Source organism: Alligator mississippiensis, chromosome 1, assembly GCF_030867095.1.
Source record: "Alligator mississippiensis isolate rAllMis1 chromosome 1, rAllMis1, whole genome shotgun sequence".
Classification (NCBI taxonomy): domain Eukaryota; kingdom Metazoa; phylum Chordata; order Crocodylia; family Alligatoridae; genus Alligator; species Alligator mississippiensis.
Window position 1 is genome coordinate 163,866,628 of NC_081824.1, and position 24,912 is coordinate 163,891,539.

At 42.4% G+C, this 24,912-nt stretch overlaps 1 long non-coding RNA gene across 1 annotated transcript in view; it reads right to left on the bottom strand.

Moving 5' to 3' along the window:
• Window positions 1–4,880: 4,880 nt before the first annotated feature.
• LOC132250031 (uncharacterized) overlaps window positions 4,881–24,912 on the bottom strand; it is a 70,351-nt gene continuing 50,319 nt past the window's right edge. Inside the window, exon 2 of the long non-coding RNA XR_009461622.1 lies at window positions 4,881–5,348. This is a non-coding gene — a long non-coding RNA (uncharacterized LOC132250031). The remainder of the gene's footprint in view (window positions 5,349–24,912) is intronic.

A 24,912-nucleotide genomic window follows, 5' to 3' on the forward strand; every position in this document is an offset into this window, starting at 1 on the left:
AAACACAAGTCCTATCCTATGGTGGAGTTATTTTCTCTGCCACAACTCATATCTAGACAGTAACCAGGGCTGGCTGGGATACAAGGGTGCTACAGTGTGGGGCTGCCTGCTAGCTAGCTCTACACTGTGGTACCCTTGTGCCCCCACTAGCTTCTCTGTAGCACGTTGAGCTGGGGTGGGGCAGTTTCAGGCTGGCAGGCTGACCCCCCAGGCACCTTGCCAGCTGGGGCTGTTCCAACCCAGGGCAATGTGCTGTGGTCCTGGGCTCATGTGAAAATGTGATGCCTGTGAAAAGTAAACTCTGGCACAAACTATGCTGGAATTTATTCAGCTGTGCTAATTGCGCATGTAGATGCACCCCTAGAAACCAAATGAACACACTGAAGTGGGATGTTTTAGTCAGGAATGATCTTGCCTTTAGCAGAGGACTGGACTAGATGACCTTGTGAGATCCCATCCAGCCCTACTTTCCTATGAGCCTGTAAAATGAACCAGAGATACACAGACATGTACATTTAATCAGCTGAAGGTATGCATGTCTTTGGCTGAGTGCTACAATTCCTATGACTGACAACATAGTAGTTTATTTGATTCTTTGAAGGATTAGACAGTTCCTTCTCCAGTAAAGATCCCATCCTAGGATGGTATACATCTCTAGAGTTGACTTTAAATGACATTTTAACTGAAAACACTAGAAGAGCAGATAGTTCCTCATCTAGAGTATTATGAGAAAAAAACCTGTTCTATACATTTCATATAAACTACATTTTATTCTGCTCACTGACAGTTTGAGATAGATTCTGCTATTACTGAAAAGCAGAGACACATCTAGTTATCCTGGAATGAAGATAACTGTCAATGATAAATAATAATGTTGATTTTTTAAAACCTAGATCTGTTACAAGTTACTTACCCTGAGGGTAAAATATGTCTAGGATATAAACAATTTCTTGTCTTGAAAACAATCCTCATATCAGGATGATGTGTCAGAAATTCACCTAATTCCTTGTCAGGAACCCAACCAGTTCTGTAAATCAGCTATTTTTGTGGTATCCTCCTTTCTTTTAAATGTTGCTAGAAAGATGTATTATGTCCTGCACTTACACACTATGTCTTGGTTAGTATGAAAAAAGATAATAACAGTCTTTGGCTTACTGCTTTTTCTTTTTTTTAGGTTAATGACCTGCCATTTGTAAGGTGGATTTTTTTTCATCTTTGATGAATTCCCACAGGGAATCAAGTAAAAACAAAAATATTATCTATGTGGCATCTGTAAAAACTGGGTTTAAAGTTTCATGAAAAACACTTGTGTTCATATTATTATTCCTATTTTAAACTAGTACTCGATACCTCAGCTTTGCAACTTCATGGTAACCAGGGGTAAATCAAATACCTTAGGGACAAATAGGGCTTTCAGTAAAACAAAAGCTACCTCAGATAATCAGTCAGAAGGCATGTGTGTACCTATAAGCTTAATTTTGTAGCCATTTTGAGTAGACCTTTGGTTCTTCTACATGTGGAATTGAGGCCTGTCTATGTCACAATCCTATGAGGTTATGAGCCCTTGCAGCTCTTGGACAAAGATCAGGCCTTTATAGGGAATAGCAGCTATAGCAGATGTGATATCCCCACTTCTTCCCCTCTTACCATTTTTCCACTAACTACAAACCACAGGGGTATTTGTTAAATTTCCTGAATTGGAAGTGTGAGCAAAAATGATATGTTCTTTTACCAGCAATTTGCTAGCTAATGAGTCATGCCCCTCCTCCGCCTAGTATACACTGCATTGTACACCTAGTTACAACCTAAGGGAAAAAAAGGGACTTGCAAGAGCTATTTTTGACCACTCTCTGATTAAAAACAGCTTACCTATATTTTTACAGTACTGTATTTCATAAATTCACAGTGAGGCTGATCACCTGAAAACTAAAGTTTCAGCCCCTTGCAATTAAAAATGGCAATTTAGAAACTCCACCTGAAAAAACTTGGCATATATTTTTGAGATATTTATATAAAACTGGGTTTTATACTTGAAATTAAGACAGAAAGACACTCTTAAAAGGAAGGAAAGCTGCCCAGCATCTTTACTGGAGCGACTTGAAAAAGTCTAGAAAAGGAAGGGATTGGCTTTTGGACAGAATTTCTATTGGCTATTACAGCTATATTATAGAGTTCTAAGGCCCCTGACAGTGATTAACTAGTTAATCATATCTTAAGTCATGACCTGGCCACATGTTCAGTCAAAAGATGTATAATAATGTTCTGGCTAGTTACTATCGCATTTTTACTTGAATGTGTAGCCCTTCAAGACTCCTGTGTGCTCTAGAGGCTGGGAGTGCACTCTCAGCTGCAGGGAGCATACTGTAGCCAATGCCTATCCTCCACTCCCCATCAGCTGACTGGGGTTCCCAACCATGGGAGCACATTGAAACCATGGGCTCCATGGGAATGCAGGGGAGCATTTGGCTCTGACGCATCTCCCAGACTGGGAGCCCTGGTTAGCTGATTGGGGCTCCCAACTAGGGGAGCAGGGAGCCAAGCATGCTACTTGCCATCACAGGGGGAGCCTGGGATCATGATCCTGGCCTCCCCCTGCACCAGAAACATGGCATAATGGGATCGGTTCTCTGTCTCAACAGTCATGCCTCTTACTGTGCATGTGTGGCATGGCAAGAAATGCAATTGTTGGGATTGTGCGTCAGATCCCATCACACCTTTAATTTAACATCTGTCAGGGGCCTGATGAACACATAAGGCCAGATCCAAATGATTCTTGTAGGTGCTTTCACTTGGGCATTGCAGTGCCCTGAAATTTGGCACTATGTTGCAGGTGAGCCATCCAAATCAATAGGGATAGGTATTTGGATCCACATAAAGTCAAGGCAGAGTGATCAGAGTTCCTAGGCACTGAGCAGGGAGGCAGCAAGAAATACTAGCTAGTGAGAAGGGTGGAGTGGTGCTAAGTGGTCCTTCTTGGAACTTAGGGGCATAATTCAGGGCTGCAACTGAGATGTTGCTCATCTCAGGACCCAGAGTGTGCAGAGGAGAGGCACTTCCCTCACACTGGGCGTGTCTATATGAGACACTTTATTGTACAGTAACTACTGCATAGAAAATGTCATTGTCTTTACATGCTGACCCTTACTGCACAGTAATTTCCTCTACTTGGCAGTTAATTTGCTACCTGCAAATAAAAGTAGCAAATTAAACTGCCAAGTAATTACTACACAGTACAGCACATGTAGATGGCTGACTGGGAGCAAACTTGCCAAGAATGCAAGAGTCACAAGGCCAAAAGAACAAAAAAGAGGGATTCTCCTTGTATGGCCCTGTAATTATTGCAGTCCCTTAAAACAGGGGAAACAAGGATCCTCTCTGTTGTTACTATGGGGGTTTTAAAATGTTTTTTAACCAATTATTGTCACAAAATGAATAAAACCATCAGGGACCAGAACCCAAGTTGCCTTTCTCACAGGGGATGTGCCCTCATTACACAGCCAGGCTCCCTCTTGCTTGCTCTTCTTCTGTTCCCCTGATTTGCACTCTTGACTGCTTAATAGATCTAGTAGAATTTTTCTTCAGGCTAAGACATACATACCTTTATTCCTGAGGTACCTCTGAAGTTTTCTGCCTATTGGAACAAGATAGATTTGAACCACTTGTGACTGAAGATAGAGTCTTTAGGGGAACAGGACTAAGAGGCCATAGGGAAGAGGACTAAGAGCAATGACCTCAAGGTACAGTAGGGGGAATTTAGACTGGAGATTAGGAAGAACTTTCTGACTCTGAGGGTGTATCTGCATGTGCATTAGATCCAGGAGTAGTTTACTCGCAAGCAAACTACTAGCAAGTAAACAACCGTGGGTAGGGGGATGTCTGCATGTGCAGAGAAGCTGGAGCAGATTTGTTGCTAATGGCAGCAAATTGTTCCTGCTTCCTGAGGCCCTGCAATGGGCCCCTGCTGCCACCAGGGGGAGCATTAGGATACCCCTGGGTGCTAGCCCAGGGGCTGGCAGGCAGCACCAGGCCAGGAGACAGTTGTCCCCTGATCAGGGTTGTCCCCTACCCCTGGAGGCTGCCTGTTGCCAGGGCAGGGACAATGTCTTGCTGCCCTGGCAGCAGGGAGCTCCTGGCCCTGGCTCCCTGATTGTGGGCAGGGGACTTGGAAAGAGTTGCAGGGGAGGGGCAGGTCCCAGCCCCTGCCCTGATCCACCAGTGGGGCACCTTGGATCTTAGAACAGCATGCTTGGAGCTCCCTGCTGCCAGGGCAGAGGGGCATAGTGGCAGAGTCCGCCATTTGCTCTAAGTCAGACATCTACATGAGTGGTACTGCACAGTTACTAATAGCAAGTAAATTTGTTACTTGCTTGTGCAGGTAGCAAATTTACTTGCTATTAGCAAGGTTTACTCCACAGTAAGCATGTGTACATGTAAGATGCACATGCTTACTGTGCAGTAAACTATGCTACTGTGCTGTAAGGTATCTCGTGTATATGCACCCCTAGACTGGTCAAACATTGGAACAGGTTTTCTAGAGAAGTTGTGGAATGTCCACCCCTGGAAGTTTTCAAGAGCAGGCTAGACAGACGCTTGTGATGGTTTAGTCAGGGATGATTTTGCCTTGAGCAGGGTGCTGGACTAGATGTCTTCACAATGTACCTCCCAGACCAACTTTCCTATGATCATAAGGTGTTTCAATTCTGCCTAATTTGCACATAAGCACCTACAATGATAGTTTAGATTGGATCCTTTGTCCTGGATGTAGTGCACTTAACTACCTGAGAAAATAAAAGCTTGCCCTAGTAATTCAGGGCTCCACATTCTGGCCCCATAATTCTTTCTTGATGTAGGTATAATGACCACATATGTATAATACAGTGTATCATAAGGATGAAAAATATTTATTCAGAACATTTTAGGTTGTTTACAAGAAAGAGAAATAATTATTTCTAAATCATATTAATAGATCTTTATCCACCACTTGTCTCTGTAAATATAAATGTATAATTACATTCTCTAATGAGAGTAAACTATTTTTTCATTAATCCATTTAGTTTAGATAAATCAGCTTTCTGACAGCTATTTAGTCTTCTGTGTCTTTTCCTTAGCTTTTTGCTCATCTTCTCTATGATCCAGTTTTTCCTTTTGTCTACCAGCACTCTTCTACGCAAAGCCTGAGTCATTTCCTTTCACATAAATCAGCTTTTTTAGTAGGTGAAGGAATGACTGTTAGGCTCCAATCATATTATTTCAGTGATCTTCTCCTTACTTATCATTTTCTTCATCTCATTTTCAAATCCCATACTTTTCTTCACCTCTGATCTTCAGTGTGTCATCTTTTTCAGGCACTGTAAAATAATAATATGAAATTCACCCCATTGTATAAAACAATTACAATCCTTACGCACCCTGTATATTACACATAAATCATCTGTAAATTGGTTTGGATAAAGTGTGTGTCTGTATGGCTATGTGTGTGCACGTGTGTGCACGTTTGTGTGCACGTGTGTGCACGTGTGTGCACATGTGTGTGCATGTGTGTGTTAAAAAAATTATGGTGAGCTATGCTGTGCAAATGCATTTATTAGACTTACACCAGATAGCTCATAATATTTAAGGACTAGTGCTAATAAGTGAACTGCCCTTTTATTGGCTCTGTACACTGAAGTACTTATAAGTAAGTCCTTATTGGTAAGGACTTATAAAGGTAGAAGTATTTTTAATAAAATGTTCAGCAGCACAATGGAAAGTCTGACACTGGGAATGTTTCCTCATGAGTGAATGACTTTGTTCAAAACAAAAGAAGGTCATAAATCAGGAGCTTATACATTGAGAACTTGATCTAGAAATGTGCCAGTTGTTCTTGCTTCAAGTCATAAAGTGTAGAGGATGCTCAGTCCTTCCTAGGCGTTGAGCATCTTGTATGACTGGGACCCAACTGTATTTGCTGACATAACAGAGGAGTACAACAATGTTCATCTTTTGCACTAGAATATCATAACTTCTTAGTTTTGGTGCTCTTTTAAAGATACAATTGCCAGAGTAGAGTAACTATGCAATGTACATATTTTAGGGACATATTCATAATTAACAAAAGATGTTATCAAATACTCATCTATTTTACACATATCATTAGATAAGGTGTTGCTTCAAACCAACTATCAATCTCTCTGAAACAAAAGGTTTAGTTGATCTTTTTTTTACACACTGTCATAAGCAACATTAAAATTAAGTTGTGTGAATAAAGTACTTGCAGTTATGTTGCCAACTGTCTCAATCAAACTATTTTTTTGAACAACACAATTTTGGATCACCCCAAAACATTGAAGTCAATCAGAAATAAAATGATCCATTTCTATTTTTTAATGTAATCCCTTGATTTGTAAACAAAACAAAACAAAACAAACAAAAACACAACAGGCCCCACACTTTAAAAAAATGTAGGTCACTAGAAACAAAGATGTTGTTTGGAAATATAAAAGTAAAAAGGTTTTGCTTTGAAATATCTATCCTCCCTCATTTTCTTCAAATGGAATTATTCACAGAATTGGGCTCAAATTTCCTCTTTTTTCCCCAGCTGAAGTGTAATTTATTTCCTGAAATTTTACTACTTTAAAAATGTATTGATAACGGAAAAAACATTCATTGAGCTCAGTGGTGCCAAAGCTTTTGCCCTGTGGGTTGGATGAGCAGTGCCAGGTCCATCCACAAGCTAGATCTGGCATGTGGTGCAGGTGTAGCTGGGACCCGGTCCAGCTGCATGGAAAGAATCCAGCCAGGACCAATGCAGCTGTGTGGGGCCAGGGCCCAATTCAGCCATGCAGGAATAGCCTAGTCAGGTCTCAGTCTGATCCAGCCATGTGGGAATGGAGCATTATCCTTTTTGCTCAGGCTGGCCCAGCTGGGGCTAATCCAGCCATATGGAGCTTGGAAATTTGGTGGCAGGGGAATGGCAGCAGTGTTATGTGTAGGATCTGGCCCATAGACTGGGGCTTGAGCACCCTTATACTAGCTGTATTCAGAATGATGTGTTTTTCTTCACTTTTAATAGAAAAGAGAAAGCAAAGCTATTAAACTTTACCTTTCACATTCTTAGAGCATGGACAGGGTAAAAGGCTCAAGAATGTAACTGAATATCAGGTGATCTGCTATGACAGACTATGCATATGCTCTTATCCCATGGTAAATAGAAGCTAAATCACAGCAGCTTATCCCTCTTCCACTGAGGAATTAGTTACCATGCATTGCCATAAGCGTGAGAGGCAGTTACTATAAATCAGCTGATGTGGTAAAATCTTGTTCCCTTTCATCCTACAGTTAATTGTTTATATGTCTGTATGCTCTTTTCTTCACATTGCACTGAAAATGCATGGTTGCGTGAAGGGCTGAACACCTCCTGGCTTCAGAAGGAATTGAATATGCCTGGTGGCACTCCATAAAACCAGGCCACATGCCAGTCTTGTTGATAAATTGGAAGCATTAGCTGATGATCACAAGTTTGTGTGTAGAGACCTCTTATGCCATTTTCCCGGAGTGAAATCAATATATCACAAAAGCAGTAAGATAAGAAAACAGATGAGGGAAAGGTTGTGAAAGTTAAAGCTTTTCCTGTCCCCACAGACACCACTATGAACAATATGTTTCATCTCATCCAGATTTACTGGCATTTTGTTTGATTAAACAAAGGAAATTCTATTTCTTTCATCCTTTATTTATTTATATTCTTTAGCTGACTCAGCCTTTTCCCTCTCAGAGCATAAATGAAGCTTTTCTATGAGAGTACAGTATTCAGACAGCGATTAATCTGCAAGTGTGAAATACTGGCAGTTATTGTAGACCAAAGCATATACATAGGAGAGGCACTCTTGGGAAAAGGTTGAGAATGATTCAGATGTGCCAAGTATCTCTTCAATCCCTCTCCCACCTTCAAGAGCATCCCTTTCTTTTTGTTGACAAAGCTGTAGTAACCAACAATTTTGCCTGGGTTATTACTGGATTTAAGCACTTCTGTCTGGTAAACTTACATCACACAATACATTTAGAGGGGTCTCTATGACAAGAAGCTTCAGAACATACAATTATATGGTTATGTGAACTCCGTTAGGTCCTGAGGGTGATGGGCCATGCAGCATGATCTTTAAACCTCCTACCCACCTTGCATTACATAGAAAGAGAACATTTACATTAATTAAATATCAACCTTTAATTAAGGGAGTTGACTATTACAGTAGTCATTTAGCTCTCCATAAGTCTAGGCATAGAGAGCCTGATTCGCCGTTGTGTAGTTATTTTGGTGCTTTACAACACAGTGTGATTTCCTGAGTCACAACCCCCAAAATTAGATTCACTTTCTATATGTGTAAATTGCTAGTTCAGGGGCAGAACAATAATGAATTGGCTCAGAGAGTCCAAAGTCACACAGACAGTCACTCGCCCACAGAGGACAAGAACTCAGAAACAATGAGTCTCAAGCTTCTGCAGTAACCACTGGACAGCTAGCCCTGCTTTCTGATTGGCACCTAGAGTAGATCTTCCCTCCCCTATAAAACAAGCATTAAACACTTAGGGTGCGTGAAGCAGGCCCTATTCAATTTGGATTCAGATTCGGCCTGAATCAGGGACAGTGATTCAATTCGTTGATTCAGATCACTGTCTCTGGTTCGATTCGATTGAATCCGAATCTGAAGATTCAATGCTGATTCAGAGAATCAGCAATTCGGACATAGACACAGCTTTAAACATTTTTTCTACGTACCTTGAGGTAGCAGGCATGGCTCGTGATTGCTGTGATGCTGGGGCGGATGAAGCGTCCCACACAAGTGCAGGGAGGGCCCTCCACATGATTGGTGGTGAACACAGAAGTGGCTCCAGGTCTGCCAGGGACCAAGCTGGGCCCCCCCCCCCATACCTCCCTGGCTTGTAATTGGCCACAGGGGGACCCCGGGTGCCTCTCCTCCAGACCCAGGAGGCATCAGTCACTGAGCGGGGGGGGGGAGGGGGGAGGGGAGGGGAGGGTGGACTGTGCACTCCCCGGCAAACCTGGAAGTAGACCGGAAGTGCTTCTGGTCCATTTCTGGGTCTGCAGCCAAGCGCTCTGGGGAGCCCCGTGTGCTCCTGTGGGACACTCCATGAGCCCCAGCATCACAGTGTTCATGAGCCCTGCTACATAGAGGTATGTAGAAAAAACATTTAAAGCTGTGTCCATGTCTGAATCACTGAATCTTTCCGAATCTCTCCAAATCAATTTGGAGAGTTCTGATTTGATTCAGAGAGATTAAAGGGTCCCTGATTCAATTTGGATTTGGAGATTCAGCTGCTGAATTGGACCTCATCTCTGCCAAATTGAATCAGGGACCAAAGCTTTGCACAGCCCTATTAAACACTAACTGGATACATGATAAAACACAGTTTTAACCTTGAAGAGCTTACAATCTAAGACAAGGAACAGGAATAAAAACATTGTGATTTGTTTAAGATCATGCATTGGCTATAGGCAGAATACTACTTAGGTTTCTTGACCTATACATAAACACTCAAATCATGAGGCCAAACTCTTTTGATATAAGGAGGTGGAGAATGAAGCCTGCTAATTCTCAGGAGCATCGAGATGTCATTTTCTTTTTGATGGGGGCAGTCCATGGCTGTTTAATTCTTTTTTAAGGCAAACAACCTAAAACAGCAAAGATCCAGGTCTGACCATTTGAGATGAAATGGACAATACGCCATTCTTAAAATATATCTTCAATCAAGAATTAACCAGCCCAGCCCCGCCCAAGTGTGAGCAGCCACATTGTATAGTTGCACCTGAGTTACTGTATGTTCACTGGTGCTGCAAACCACAATACTAAGGCTTCTGGAGCATATCACACAGCTCTTTGTCCTGCAGCAAGCTCCATGCTTTTTTCCTAGTGAATTGCAGAAAAAATTGTTTTCCCTACTGAGTCTGTAGGAGGAATTGTGGGAAGACTGTCAATGCATGGATTAGCAGTTTCAGTGAAAACTGAATCTTGGTTCTAACTCACACTCCTAGGCAGGCTAGCTAGTCCTGGCTGAAAGCACCACCTAATTCTGGTGAGAGGTTTCTGCTAAATATTAGTGGTAACAAGGCAGAAGGGCCCAAGCTAAACTTTGCAGTGAAAATATACCTTTTTATATATAATATTATGCCTTTAAACTATAAGCCCTTTGAGGTAAGGAAATGTCTGGCAGTTAAAAACTTAATATTTATTTACAAGATGCAAAGCAGCTTTATTTGTTATCCGAGTAGAGATTTATTTCTGTTTTTATGTTTAACACACACTAACTGCTTCTATTGTTCTGTATGCATTCTAATAAGATAGCAAAACAGTTAAGAGTATATCTAATATCTATGTCAAGAGGGAATGAAAAGTAAAATAAAATAAAATTAACATGCACAAACAAAGCCAGAACACAGGCACTGAACCCAAGAGAATGTCAAGCTAATTAGGTGCAGGCCTAATAAGCCACAGGTGTATCATAGAGATGACAGTTGTGACATTAGAGCATCCGACAGCGTGCTCACGTGACTCTAGAAGCTATAACAAAGCAAGTGAGTATATATACTCATCTTACGACCCTGAAAATGGAAAAAAAATATTGATGCACTATACGGGTGGCTCAAGATCGAGGGGGATGAATTATAGCCATGAGATTAAAAATTACAGCTCTCTGAGAGGTACAGTAGTGAATTATGGTGACTCTTTCAAAGGTCTCTGTCACAACTACATTGATCTTTGTCTCTTTTATTCACTGACTTTAACAGATTGGCAAATATGGAGAGTTCTCTTTTGTCCCTAAGCACCCCTGATTAATTCACCTTTACTCCAGCTTTGATCATTAATTAGATGTTTGAATAATAAAAAAATAAAAAATGGATTAGAGACTAAAAGGGCTTAGTTTAGCTTTCTTTGATTGGTGAGATCATCCTGTTAGTCATTTGTGAGGATTTTGACAACTTCTGGGTAATCACAAAAAGGGTTGTGAATCCCAGATGTAACTATGAATACTTATTTGTCAGAAAATGTGTGTAGTGAGTACTTTGCAGGTTTTCTCCATCTTTAAAATATTCCAGTTACTCATTCACATAACTAAAATAAGATTAGATCTGTTTGGTTCTGATTAACCAAACACTAATACAAATATTTAGTTTAAAGCATGTTAAATAAACTCATTGATATTGGTAGGACTATTCACATTCTTAAAGCTGAACACTTGATCAGCACCAGCTTAAGTGTCTTACTGAATGCACGTTTCTAACCCCAAGAATGGAGAGTAACTAATCAAAGCAAGCTGATTTTGAATAAATCACAATCATACTTGGAGAATAATTTATTTAAATTGTTCTCCTGGTGCTTACAAATATTAAAGAAACTCAAAGAAACAAAAATCTCTGTGAATGATTTGCTATCCCAAACTCTCCTCCTTCAAAACAAAACAACCCCCCAAAACAAACAAACCCAAAACCAAACAAACCTAGCACCCTGAAAAGCCAGCTAATGCCCATTGGAACTTTTTCATTGATGTCAATGGGTATTGAATCAGGCCGTAAAAATTTGAGAAAAAATATCTGTAATTATCCCCAGCACAAAACTGGTATTGGTGCATTTACACATTCAATTAACATTGAACAAAAATCTCTGGCATGGTTTGTGCTGGAGTCAGCTGCTCCCAGGCACAGCATCTACATGTATGCCCAGGACTGCAACAGTTTGAGCTGGGGTAGAGCAGCCCTGGGCTGGCAATAGGCTCGGGTTCAGCCTGGTGGTGTCTGTTGGCAGAGGGGCTTACTGGGGCACAAGAGTGCTAGAGTGTGAAGCCATGTGGCAGGCAGCCCACACACTTTAGCCCCCCAGCCAGCACCTGTTCCTGTGTACACATGCTTTTCAGCGCACATAATTACTCTGTCATAGGATAGTACTATGCCCAATAGTACAGTCCTACAGCAAAGTTAATTAATTTACCTCACCCCTATAACAGCACACGTATAGACAGTGATGTTTTACTGTGGAGCTAATTAGTCAACTGCAATAAAGCACACGTGTAGATGCACCCACTGAGTATCTTTGATACCCACCTTGCAAGAAATGCTCATTACTTCAGAAGACTGTTGTTGGGTACTTTTCCTCTCACACAGAATTTTTTTTAAAATGCTATAAAGGCATTATAAATTCTTGCAATATAAATATTTTGGCCATATATTTGGACATGTTGTGAGTTAACACAAATACAGCTTTTGTAAAATACCTTAATTAAATGCTAAATCAATTTTTAAAAGATTTCTTGATTTCTTACAGTGGATTAGCAAGAGTGGGTCATTTCCATCACTGAAAAGTCTGTTAGAACTGATAAAAAAATGCCAATTAATTTTCAAGAGATAGTTTGAACAGTTTTGTTCTTTTCAAATGAAAAATAAAACTGTGTTTATAATAAAACAAAAGTTTTCAAAAATGTTTTAGGAGAGTGCACATAAAATTTTTACCAAGAAAATGAAAACATGGGAAATTCGTACTGAAACCTAAACATGCTTCTGGAAACAGTGTTTTTTGTTTAAACCTTTCATTTAAAAAACTAGATGATGACCAAAGTGAATAAGAACTTTGATTTAGTTTAATAGACATGTTTTCATCAAAATACTGTTTTGATCAAAAAATCTGACCATCTGTACTTTTTGCCTTAAAAATATGAGAAGGTAAAAGTAATCATAGGCCAGTCTTTAATTGAAAAAATAGACCAAGCCAACATATTTTGGAAAGAAGAGCAGCAGAGTAAGGACCCTGAACTCCAGAAAAGCAGACTAACTTACTTGGGGAACTGATGGGTAGGATCCCCTGGGAGGCCAGTCCAGTGGGGAATGGAGTCCAGGAGAGTTGGGTTGTACTTTAAGGTAATCTTACTGAGGGGGCAGGAATGAACCACCCTGATGAGCAGGAAGACCAGAAATTATGGCAGAAGACCAGCTTGGCTTAGCAGCGAACATGTCAATGAGCTAAAACAAAAAAAGGAAGCTGACAAGAAGTGGAACCTTGGACAAATTACTAGGGAGGGAGTATAAGAGTATTGTTTGGGCATACAGGGATGAAATCAGGAAGGCCAAAGTGTAATTGAAGTTGCAGCTAGCAAGGGACATGGAGGGTAACAAGTATGTCAGCAATAAGAGGAAGATCAGGGAAAGTGTTGGTTCCATACTAAATGTGGGAGGCAACCTAGACAGATGATTCGGAAAAGTCTGAAGTACTCAACACCGTTTTTACCTCACTCTTCACAGGCAGGGTCAGCTCCCAGAGTACTGCACCTGGCAGCACAGTTTGGGGAAGAGGTGAGCAGCTGACAGTGTGAAAAAACAGGTTAGGGACTGTTTAGAAAAGCTGGACATCAACTCCATGGGGCTGGTCCCTCTGTACCCAAAGTTGCAGAGCGATTTCACTGATGTGATTGCAGAGTCACTGGGCATTATCTTTGAAAACTCAGGGCAATCAGGAGAGGTCCCTGAAAATTGGAAAAGGGCAAATATAGTGCCCATCTTTAAGAAAGGCAAGAAGGAGAATCCAGAGAACTACAGACCAGTCAGCTTTGCCCTGGAAAAATCTTGGAGCAGGCCCTCAAGGAATCCATTTCTAAACACTTCAAGGAGAAGGAGGTGATTAGGAACAGTTAGCATGGATTCACCAAGGGCAAGTCATGCCTGTCCAACCCGATTGCCTTCTGTGATGAGATGACTGGTTCTGTGGATGTGGGGAGACCAGTGAATATGATATACCTTAAATTTAGCAAGGCTTTTGATATGGTCTCCTATAGCATTCTTGTAAGCAAGCTAAGGAGGTCCATATTGAATGGATGGACTATAAAGTACATTGAAAACTGGCTGGATCATCTGGGCTCAAAGGGTAGTACAATGGCTCAATGTCAAGTTTGCACCTGGTGGAATGGAGTGCCCCAGAGGTTGGTCCTTGGGGCTCATTTTGTTCAATATCTTCATCAATGATCTGGAAGATGGGATCGAGTCCACCCTTAGCAAGTTTGTGGGGAGAGGTAGATACGCTGGAGGGTAGGGCTAGGATTCAGAGAGACCCAGACAGGTTAGAGGACTGGACCAAAAGAAGTCTTCTGAAGTTCAATAAGGACAAATGCAAAGTCCTAGACTTAGGAAAAAACAATGCCATGCACTGGTACAGGCTGGGGACTGATGGGCTAAGCAGGAGCTCTGGAGAAAAGGACCTGAAGGTTACAGTGCACAATAAGCTAAATATGAGCCAAGAGTGTACCCTTGTGCAAAGAAGGCTAATAACATACTGGGTTGCATAGTTGGCGTACTGCCAGCAGAATGAAGGAAATAATTATTCCCCTCTGTTCGGCACTGATGAAACCACATCTGGAGTACTGTGTTCAGTTTTGGGCCTCCCACTACAAGAAAGAATGCGGGCAAATTGGAGAAAGTCCAGTGGCGGGAAACAAAAATGGTTATAGGGCTGGGTAACATGACTTCTGAGGAGAAGCTGAGGGAACTGGCTTATTTAGCCTGGAGAAGAGAAGTCTGAGAGTGGATTTAATAGCAGCCTCCAACTACTTGAAGGGTGGTTCCAAAGAGGATGGAACTTGACTGTTCTCAATGGTTCTCAATGATGACTTTTAGTTTTGCCCGGGGGATGGCAGGCCCTAAGGGCATTTATACACATACCTTTTCATGCTGGGACATGAGACCTTACCATGCTGAGACATGCCGGAGATCAAGCACATTGGAGCAGGCTCAATTAATTAAGTCTGCTTCGTACGTGAGCAGATGTGCCTGGCACTGTGTTGCATGCATTTGTATAAATGGCAAAATGTGCGTCAGCAATGGGAAAATGGTGGTGGTACGCTTTTGAACTAAAACACCTTTGATGTATTTTAGTTCAAAAGCAAGCCGGCACCATTTTCTCAGTCCTGATGCACATTTTGCCATTTATACAAATGTATGCAATGCTGCGCCAGGTGCTTTCAAAAGCCCCCAACGCTGTGCCACACACACATTTAAAAATGCCCAATGAGGATAGACATGTGGAAAGTTTTATGCATTTCAGGTGACAGCCCTTTCCCTGAGGGGGGCCCCCATATATTCAAGTTTCTCTGGTGGTGGCAGATAACGAAGCAAGGAGTAATGGTTTCTCAAATTGCAGCACAGGTAGTTTGGGTTAGATATTAGGAAAAACTCTCTCACTAGGAGGGAAGGAAAGCACTGGAACAGGCTGGCCAGAGAGGTTGCGAAATCTTCATCCTTGAAGATTTTTAAGACCTGCGTAGACAAAGCCTTGGCTGTAATGATATAGTTGGGGATAGTCCTGCTTTGAGCAGGGAGTTGGACTAGGTCCTGAGGTCCCTTTCCAAATTTAATTTTCTATGATTCTATGATTTTTGGCCAAATATTTACAACTAAAAAAGTTTTTTATTGCTTTCTTTTTATAACCAAAAATCAAACTTTTCTAAATGCTTCTCATTTTTAAAAACAAAACAAAACAAACACTTTTCTGTCAAAAAGCAGTTTCAAAGGATTTTTTTTCCATCTATACTTCTGACTGCTCTGCTTCTCCCATCTGAATTGATCCTGCATAGATATGAGCACTTTATTCCTTACACTATGGAAGTGTGGACCAACTAAGAAAATAACTGAGAACCACTGCTCTAGACAGACTATCCAGTAATCCCCTGACTGGCACTTACTCTATTGAATTCCTTCCTGAATGTACTTCGACTGCATTTGTACTAACAACTAAAATTTGCCTCCACTTAACCAGAAATGCAATAAATAAATAATACAGAGTGAAAATGTATTTCGCACCTCCTGGTAAGTGAATAAAAGACTGTCCATCACAACAATTGCTGAATAAAATATTCATGAATCAAAAGCTCAAGAAGCAAAAAAGCACAAAAGAATTGGGACCCAAATATGGCAAACTTTGAGCGAATGCCAAATGAGCTGCTGAAAACTGATTAGAATCAATGACTATTCAGAAAGCACACTGTGGAAGAATGAGAAGTGCTTGAAGCCAAGATAGACAGCATGATACAATCTGTGTTTATTACAGTGGAATCTAGGTGTCAAAAATGACAAAAGAAAGTAATGTGGGTTAGCAAAGAAGCAAAAAACAGTATCAAATACTAACAGTACGACATTCAAAATGTAAAATGATCCTGAAAAAAAATAGAATCACTGACTTGGTTACAATAAAAGGAAACCCCAAATGAAGCAATATGGAAAGGGCCCACTGCAGAAAGAAAATAAGTCACTAAGAGTGGATATTTTACAGTAAATTTTTCTGTAGTTTTCCAAACAAAATGCACCCAAACAACATGCACCCTTGAAGTACTAATAGGAGAGAGTAGTAGTCGCTGCAGGACCATGTGATTATATATATTATGAAAACTATTTCTGAAATACTGTTAGTAGTTTCTGGAGTTTTGCATGTACATGAGATACAAAGTTATGGAAGAAACTGGCAAGCTACAGCAGCTTTCATGTGGAAATTACATATTTGTGTGTTATTTGGCTATTTATAGTTTGCATACTTAGTGTTCAAGGGCCTGGCCATGCATTCTTTCCTTAGAAGAGAAAGTTTCATGTAGGAAGGCCTAATTCTGCAAAGTACCCTTGTCTCCTATGGAAATTCTTGCAAATTAAGAACACTGGCTACCACAAAGGGCTAGGCCCTGAAATCAGACTATTTGGGGGGAAAAAAAAACATTTCTGCCCCTGGGTAATATTCTGTTACCTTTCCTCAAATTCAGTTTGTCTGTTGCTTCACGACTAGGCCAAAATGTACCTAATTTTTCAGTTCAAGGGGCTATTTATTGTCTCAATAACATATCAGCAATTCAGCCATCAGCCCTTTAAACTTATGTAGCCTGTTGGGGAGTGTTCAACAATCTACTGAACAAAAAATGTGCTGTTTTGAAACCATGCACATGCTTCTGTATCAAAACATTACCAATGTAATGTACGATGCCATCTCTGAAGTATTTCAAATGCCTGTAAAGCCCTTCAAAGGGCAAACCATACAAATATACACACCGTTTCAAGTTCTCAGAAATGGCCAAAGTGTTCCAAAATAGCACCTGTTTGAATGAGGTACTTTCAGAAGAGCTTCACTTCTTCTTATGTCTGTACAGTGTATGAATAAGCATGATAAGGGACTCTTGGGTCCTTTAGCATCTCACAGTGATCTCTTCTCCCCAGAAAGGGATGGGGAGGGAGAGTACTATTAGTGGGCACTCTCCAGCTCCACCACCTTCCACCAGTACAGCTAGAAAGGACCCCATACCCCCTTGCTGCTGCAAGAGCTGGGTAGATCCTGCCTGGCCCTCTCAACCCCCATTGACCCCTCTGCTTCTGCCAGATTTGGTGGAGGAACATAGGGTCTCTAATCTCAGGTTTTTGCTGAGGTGCATTACAAGAAAGCAGAAGTGGAGCAGCAGGACAGGTCCCAGCAGTCTTAGTTCCAACTTCCTCTTTTTCCCTCTGGTGGAGAAACAGAGAAATAGTCCTGGAAAATGGGACCTGCAGAGAAATGCTGACAATACACTAGGCTCCCCCCACTCTGTAGGGTGGAAAAGGGGGAAGTGGATCTGCAGGTTGCCACAGCCCCCTGGATGGAGAGCACACTGCTGTGTGTGGCCACGCGACTGTAAGCATTCCACGCAGGGGCACGACAAGTATGTATGCATGGCTGAAACACCACCTTTTCCTAAATGTTTCCAACCCATTCATTTGTTTCCAATGTTGTATCCATGTGACAGCTACCCTGCAAAAGGGGTAACCTCCTGTTTTCCCTGGTCCCTTGGGGCCGGAGTCACTTGTCACAATCTTTCTCAGTCTCCTCTTAACCTTCTTTTCTCACTTGCCATGGCTTGATCTTAAAGTTTTATATTTGGGAGGTGGGTAGCAGTGCTGGGGTTAGTCTCATGTTATGAATATTCCCAAGACATGTTATGAATATACCCTATTTTGCAAATAGCCAGTCACTCGTGCATTATAAAGTCTTGTTGGGGCTCACCTTCAACCAGTCCAGGTCCCTACCATCAGCCCTTCAATGGCATTGAACCCACTGGTCCTGTGTTCAGGCGTTGCTTGGATTTCCTCCAGCCCTTTGATAGTCCTAAACCCAAACCTCCTGTTTTTTCAGTTCTTGACAAAGAAAAAATAAAACAGCTAAGTGTTTGCTTAGTAACATAAAGATTCTCTGCCTTTGATGCAGTACAGAGGTAATAAAGAAAGCAAAAGGTCCTATTCTTTCAGATGATCCCTCAATACTTCAGTCTCACCAGTCGGCTATTTTCCCTTCTTGGAAATCACCCTCTACTTTCCTGCAGCTAAAATTTTTTGCTATAGCTTCAGGGCTTCTCACTGCTGCTTCACTCGCCTTCTACATGACTCTGGCCCCTCACTCAGACTTCTCCCTCCTCTTCTGGTCCCAGGTCAGGGATTTAAGTAGCCAGGTGTCACACACATTCCAAACTCTGGGCACCTATGAATGAGCTGCTAATTATTTATAAGTAGGAGAGACCAAACAACAACTGCGCACCAGAATTAATGCACACCAGAAATCTCTCAAAAACAGGGATACCCAATCACCTGTGGGGGCACATTTCTCACTCTCTCCAATCTCTCAGTCCTGATCCTCAAAGGAAACTTACAAAACACTTCCCAGAAACGAGCCTATGAACTCCACTTTATCAACCTCCTGGATACTAGAGATCATGGACTAAATATAGACATTGGATTTATGACACAGTATAACCTGCCTGACAGCTGACTTCCCAGGTACTTCTCCACTATTCATCCCCCTTCTCTCCCCCCAGCCCAGCCTGTCTCTCACCCATTGACTCCTGAATCTACATTTTCACTGACTGCCTGTCTTGTATTTCACTGGCTCTGGTTTTTTTACTTTTCATTCCATCCAGGAAGAGCACACATCTGAAACTTCCTTAGCCTGATGAAGGGTTTTTGAACCCAAAAGCTTGCTTAAAAATTGTTCTCCAACTATTTAGTTGGTCTAATAAAAGATATCAGATTCACCCAAAGAACTTTGTCTGCTAATTATTTGATTTACAAGCCATTTTACCACCTGCTATCTTCTCCCTTAAGGCTAGGGACAGACATTACAAATAAACTGCTTTAAGTGATCAGACATAGGGCTGTGCAAAGCTTCAGTCCCTGATTCAATTCAGGGGAGATTCGGCCCGATTCAGTGGCTGAAGCTCTGAATCCAAATCGAATCAGAGCACCCTTTAATCTCTCTGAATCTAATTGGAACCCTCTGAAATGATTCAGACAGATTTGGAAATATTTGGTGATTTGGACATAGAGGCAGCTTTAATTGTTTTTTCTACATACCTCTAGGTACCAGGTGGCTCATGAATGCTACAATGCTGGTGCACATGGAGTGTCCCACAGAAGTGCAAGAGGCTCTTCAGCACGCTCGGCAGCATACCTGGAAGTGGACCAGAAGCACTTCTGATCTACTTCCAGGTCTGCCAGAGATCACTTTGCATGCCACCTGGCTTGGTGACTGGTGCCTCCTGGGTCTGGGGGGGGCACCCGGGTTCCCCCTGTGACCGATTGCTGAGCCAGGAGGATGCAGAGGGGCCCCCAGCATACTCCCTGGTGGACCCAGAAGTGGACCAGAAGTATTTCCAGTCCACTTTCAGGTTCACCGCTGAGCAGGTGGAGGGCCCCTGTGCTCCTGTGGGACACTCCATCTGCCCCACCATCGCAGCATTCATAAGCCACACCTGGTACATCAAGGTATGTAGAAAAAACATGTAAAACTGTGTCTAAGACTGAAATTGCTGATTCTTCAAATCAGCATCGAATCTTCAGGACAGTGATTTGAATCAACTAATCGAATCGCTGTCCCTGATTCGGGCTGAATCCAAATCCAAATTGAATAGGGCCGGATTTGCACACCCCTCATCAGAAACTGGTTTAAACCTGTAACAGAACAGAAGTTCAGTGCGCATAAACCAGTTTGAGAATGGCTGAAACTGGTTTGAGATAAACCTGGTTGAATGTAGTATCAGACTTAACTGATTTGGCTCAAATCGGTTTATGCAGTGTCTGTCCCAGACCCTTTGCTGGTTTAAGATAAATCAGAGTTCCCCAGCATCCCAGCAGGCTCTCTGGGCTGGGTGGGGCTCTCTGCTTCACAGCAGGATGGCCCCTCCCCTCTGATCCTTGGCTGCAGCTCCCCGCCTTATCACTCCCCACTCTGCTCTGCCTTGCTGAGGAGGTATCTGTGTATTCATCGGTGGTCCCTCAAAGTCAAGGATGTCATCCATCAGGCTTGATGGGTCCTCAGGTGACTGAGGAGCCTGATTCTGGATGCACACATTCTTCAGCAATGAGTGCATGTTGTTGCGTGGGGAATTGGAATTCCCAGCCCTGGGTTGGTCTCCTTCTCCTTCTTTCACTGACACCGTTCTGCCTCGGTATCGAGTCATTGGGCCTCGAAGTAGTGCATGCCTTGGTGGACCAGTTGGCTCCATACCGAATGATCAGCAGCTTGCTTCTCCCAGTTGTTGGTGTCAATGCCTCCATGCTTGAGGGCAACCTTAAGTGTGTCTTTGTACCATTTCCTTTAGCTGCCCTTTGAGCGTTGGCCAACGGAGAGCTGGGAGAAGAGAATCTTGTGAGGGAGGCAGTTTTTGGACATCCAAATGCAGTGGCCCATCCGTCAGAGTTGATTTCTCAAGAGCAAGGCTTTGATGCTGTTGGACCCAGCTTCATGGAGCACGCTTGCACTGGTCTGGCAGTCCTCCCATTTGATCCTCAGGATTTGCACAAACACTGCTGGTGAAAGATGTCAAGGGTCTTAATGTGGCATCAGTAGATGGTCAAGGCTTCACTGCAGTAGAGGAGGGTGGTCAGCATGACAGCCTTATAAACCAGGACCACATGCTGGCTATGGTCTGTGCTGAATCAACAGGCAGAATCAACAAGTAGCTCCTAATGTCTCTCTGTTGTTTTCTTAATTGGGTGATAAACACTGTTATCAATTCCCTGTTGGGCTAATCAGAGCTGCAGCCTCAGCTCCATGATGTGGAAGGAAGGGAGGGCTGCCCTAGTGCCCCCCAGTTTCTAGCCTGAGCCATTGCAGGCATATGCCTGCAGTTCTGGGATGTCTATCCAGTTACAAAACTGATTTAGCCAGCCAGGTTAGACTAACCTGAAATTCATTCAGGCTCAAGCTTTTTGAATGTCTGCCTGTTCCTAGCCCAGAGGGAGGATCCTCTATTCTCTCACTGATCTCCCTTTTGATAGCCTCTTATCGTTAACCCCTCTGTTCCCTGTCCCTCCATTCCTCTTTTTTCTCCATCCAGTAATATGGTAAGGGTTCCCTGTTACAATCTGTTTCAGCCACTACTTGCAGAAACCAAGAAAGCCACTAAGGCTCTTGAGTCTGATAGAGTTGGATGAAACAGAAACTAAATGTGAGGAAAAATCCATGACATTTACATTTATTTTATGCTAATATTTATCTTTCGACAAGGAATTTTCAAACAGCTACATTTTGCTCACAAAATTTTGCTCACAGTTTTGTTAGCAGAAAAGAAAGATCTAGAATAGATGATAGTGGGAAAATGTTTTGCATAAGTTTTAACATTCACTCCATTTTTAGTGCATCTACTTGAATCAATAGTGGTAGGACTATTAGTCCTAGTCACAATATGAAGGATCAGGATATGTATGTTGCTGAGAATTAATCATTATCGTTATTACTATTGCAAGTGTATTTTCCTTTGGGGTACCTATCACATAATCCCTTTACTTAGAAGTGTACTCAAAGTGCAGTGATATCAGTGTCTCTTGAAATATCCTATGTGCACTAACTGAACACAGAAAATAGTGGCTGTAAAACTGTTTTTAATCTATGATCTATGGGAGCTGCCATTTGAGTTATATAACTCTAACCTTTGCATTACCACAGTTTAACTCCCAGTGGAGCCTCACAAGAGCTGTGTGTTTCATCTACAGTACAGTTATATGGTAACTTTTCTTTGTTAGACTTTGTTTCTTTATGCTCTGTCCCTTGTATTATCATCACAATCAGTTTCATTTGCTACAACAATAATACCATCAACGTACTTCATTATGCATACTTCATAGAAAGATATCATTTTGTCTGCATCTTGCTCCAGACAATTGCACCTGTCAATCTCAAAAATCTTCTGCCTGCATCTCTAATTCTAACAGGAGTTGCCTATCAGTGCTAATGTACAGTTATAGAAACATTTTTAGATTAAATTTGTGGATAAAACATTTTTGGTGAAAAATACAGCAATACCAACATGCTATATAAATTCATTTTGGTTTCAACAATTTCTTGTATTTATGGAAGGTAGGGTATGATAGGATATGGATTTCTGGTGTACAGAGTCATCTATTTAAGGTCCCTAAGGGGCGCAAGAGTAGAAGGGATCTGGTAATCCCATAGAATCATAGAAAGTTGGGGTTGGAAGGAGGTCATCTAGTGCTACTTCCTGCTCAAAGCAGGACCATCCTCACTAGATCATCCTAACCAAAACTTTATTTAGCTGGGTTTTGAAAACCTCCAAGGATGGAGCTTCCACCACTTCTTTGGATAACCCATTCCACTGTTTTACTACCCTCCTACTGAGAAAATTCTTCCTAATATCTAACTTAAACATCTCTTGCTGCAACTTGAAACCATTGCTCCTTGTTCTGCCATCTGCCACCACTGAGAACAGTTTAGCTCCATCCTCTTTTGAACCGCCCTTCAGATAATTGAATACTGGTATTAAGTCCCCCTTCAGTCTTCTCTTCTCTAGACTAAATAATCTCAGTTTCCTCATAAATCGTGTCCCCCAGCCCCATCACCATTTTTGTTGCCTTCCTCTGGACTCTCTCCAATTTGTCCACATCCTTTCTGTAGCAGGGGACCCAAAACTGAACACAGTACTCCAGATGTGGCCTCACCAATGCTGAATAGAGGGGAATAATCACTTCCCTTGACCTACTGGCAACATCTACCAATGCAGCTCAGCATGCCTTAGGGATGTTGACGGATGCTAGTTGGGGCCAGGAAAGATTGTTTTTTTCCTCCAACATCATGAAGACTCCTGACTTCTGGTCAGGAGCAAGGTGTCACCTTCCTTTGAAGGAAAGAGATGTTAGCTGTAGCGAAGGATAGAGGGTTTTGATTGGGGTGTGCTGATGCTCCTCTTAATACTAGAAAACCCAGAAGTTCTTGGTTAAAGGGTGTTGCCCTTCCACTCAGTCACACTGATCACCACATCTGAGGTCAGGAAGGAATTTTCCCCGTAGGTCAGACTGCACAGACTGTGCGGTTTTTTCTTCCTCTGTAGTATGACCTATGGTCCTTTTTATAGAATCTTCTGAGCATATATGAACCTGCCCTTATCATCATTGCCTTTCTTATAGCATTTTATAGAGTATATTTGGTGTTTTAAATATAATTCATTGAATCTGGGTAAGGGTTTGATATGGTAAATTTGGGGATTCCTTCAAATAGCAGTTGTAGTGGATTGGGATTGGTGGCCCAGCAGATTTCTTCCATTCCTATGCTCCTATTTTCATTTGATTTTGTCAGACTAATACTAGCACCTTTCAAAATCCCCATAATCATTCATATCTCCTTATTTTTTTAATTTGACCAAAGCAAATCTTGGGGTTTGAATTTACAGCTAGATACAGATGTTACACTTATTATGCATTAAGCATGCAGAAAGCGCTTTATAGTTCATAGATTCATAGATTCATAGATGTTAGGGTCGGAAGGGACCTCAATAGATCATCGAGTCCAACCCCCTGCACAAGCAGGAAAGAGTGCTGGGTCTAGATGACCCCAGCTAGATACTCATCTAACCTCCTCTTGAAGACCCCCAGGGTAGGGGAGAGCACCACCTCCCTTGGGAGCCCGTTCCAGACCTTGGCCACTCGAACTGTGAAGAAGTTCTTCCTAATGTCGAATCTAAATCTGCTCTCTGCTAGCTTGTGGCCATTGTTTCTTGTAACCCCCGGGGGCGCCTTGGTGAATAAATCCTCACCAATTCCCTTCTGTGCCCCCGTGATGAACTTATAGGCAGCCACAAGGTCGCCTCTCAACCTTCTCTTGCGGAGGCTGAAAAGGTCCAGTTTCTCTAGTCTCTCCTCGTAGGGCTTGGTCTGCAGGCCCTTGACCATACGAGTTGCCCTTCTCTGGACCCTCTCCAGGTTATCCACATCCTTCTTGAAGTGTGGCGCCCAGAATTGCACGCAGTACTCCAACTGCGGTCTGACCAGCGCCCTATAGAGGGGAAGTATCACCTCCTTGGACCTATTCGTCATGCATCTGCTGATGCATGATAAAGTGCCATTGGCTTTTCTGATGGCTTCATCACACTGCCGGCTCATGTTCATCTTGGAGTCCACTAGGACTCCAAGATCCCTTTCCACCTCTGTGCCACCCAGCAGGGCATTCCCTAGGCTGTAGGTGTGCTGGACATTTTTCCTCCCTAGGTGCAGCACTTTGCATTTCTTCTTGTTGAACTGCATTCTGTTGTTTTCTGCCCACTTGTCCAACCTATCCAGGTCTGCTTGCAGCTGTTCCCTGCCCTCCGGCGTGTCCACTTCTCCCCATAGCTTTGTGTCATCTGCAAACTTGGACAGAGTACATTTCACTCCCTCGTCCAAGTCACTGATGAAGACATTAAAGAGTATCGGTCCAAGGACCGAGCCCTGCGGGACCCCACTGCCCACACCCTTCCAGGTCGAGACCGACCCATCCACCACGACTCTTTGGGTGCGACCCTCTAGCCAATTCGCCACCCACTGGACTGTGTAGTCATCCAAGTCACAGCCTCTTAACTTGTTCACCAGTATGGGGTGGGATACCGTAACAA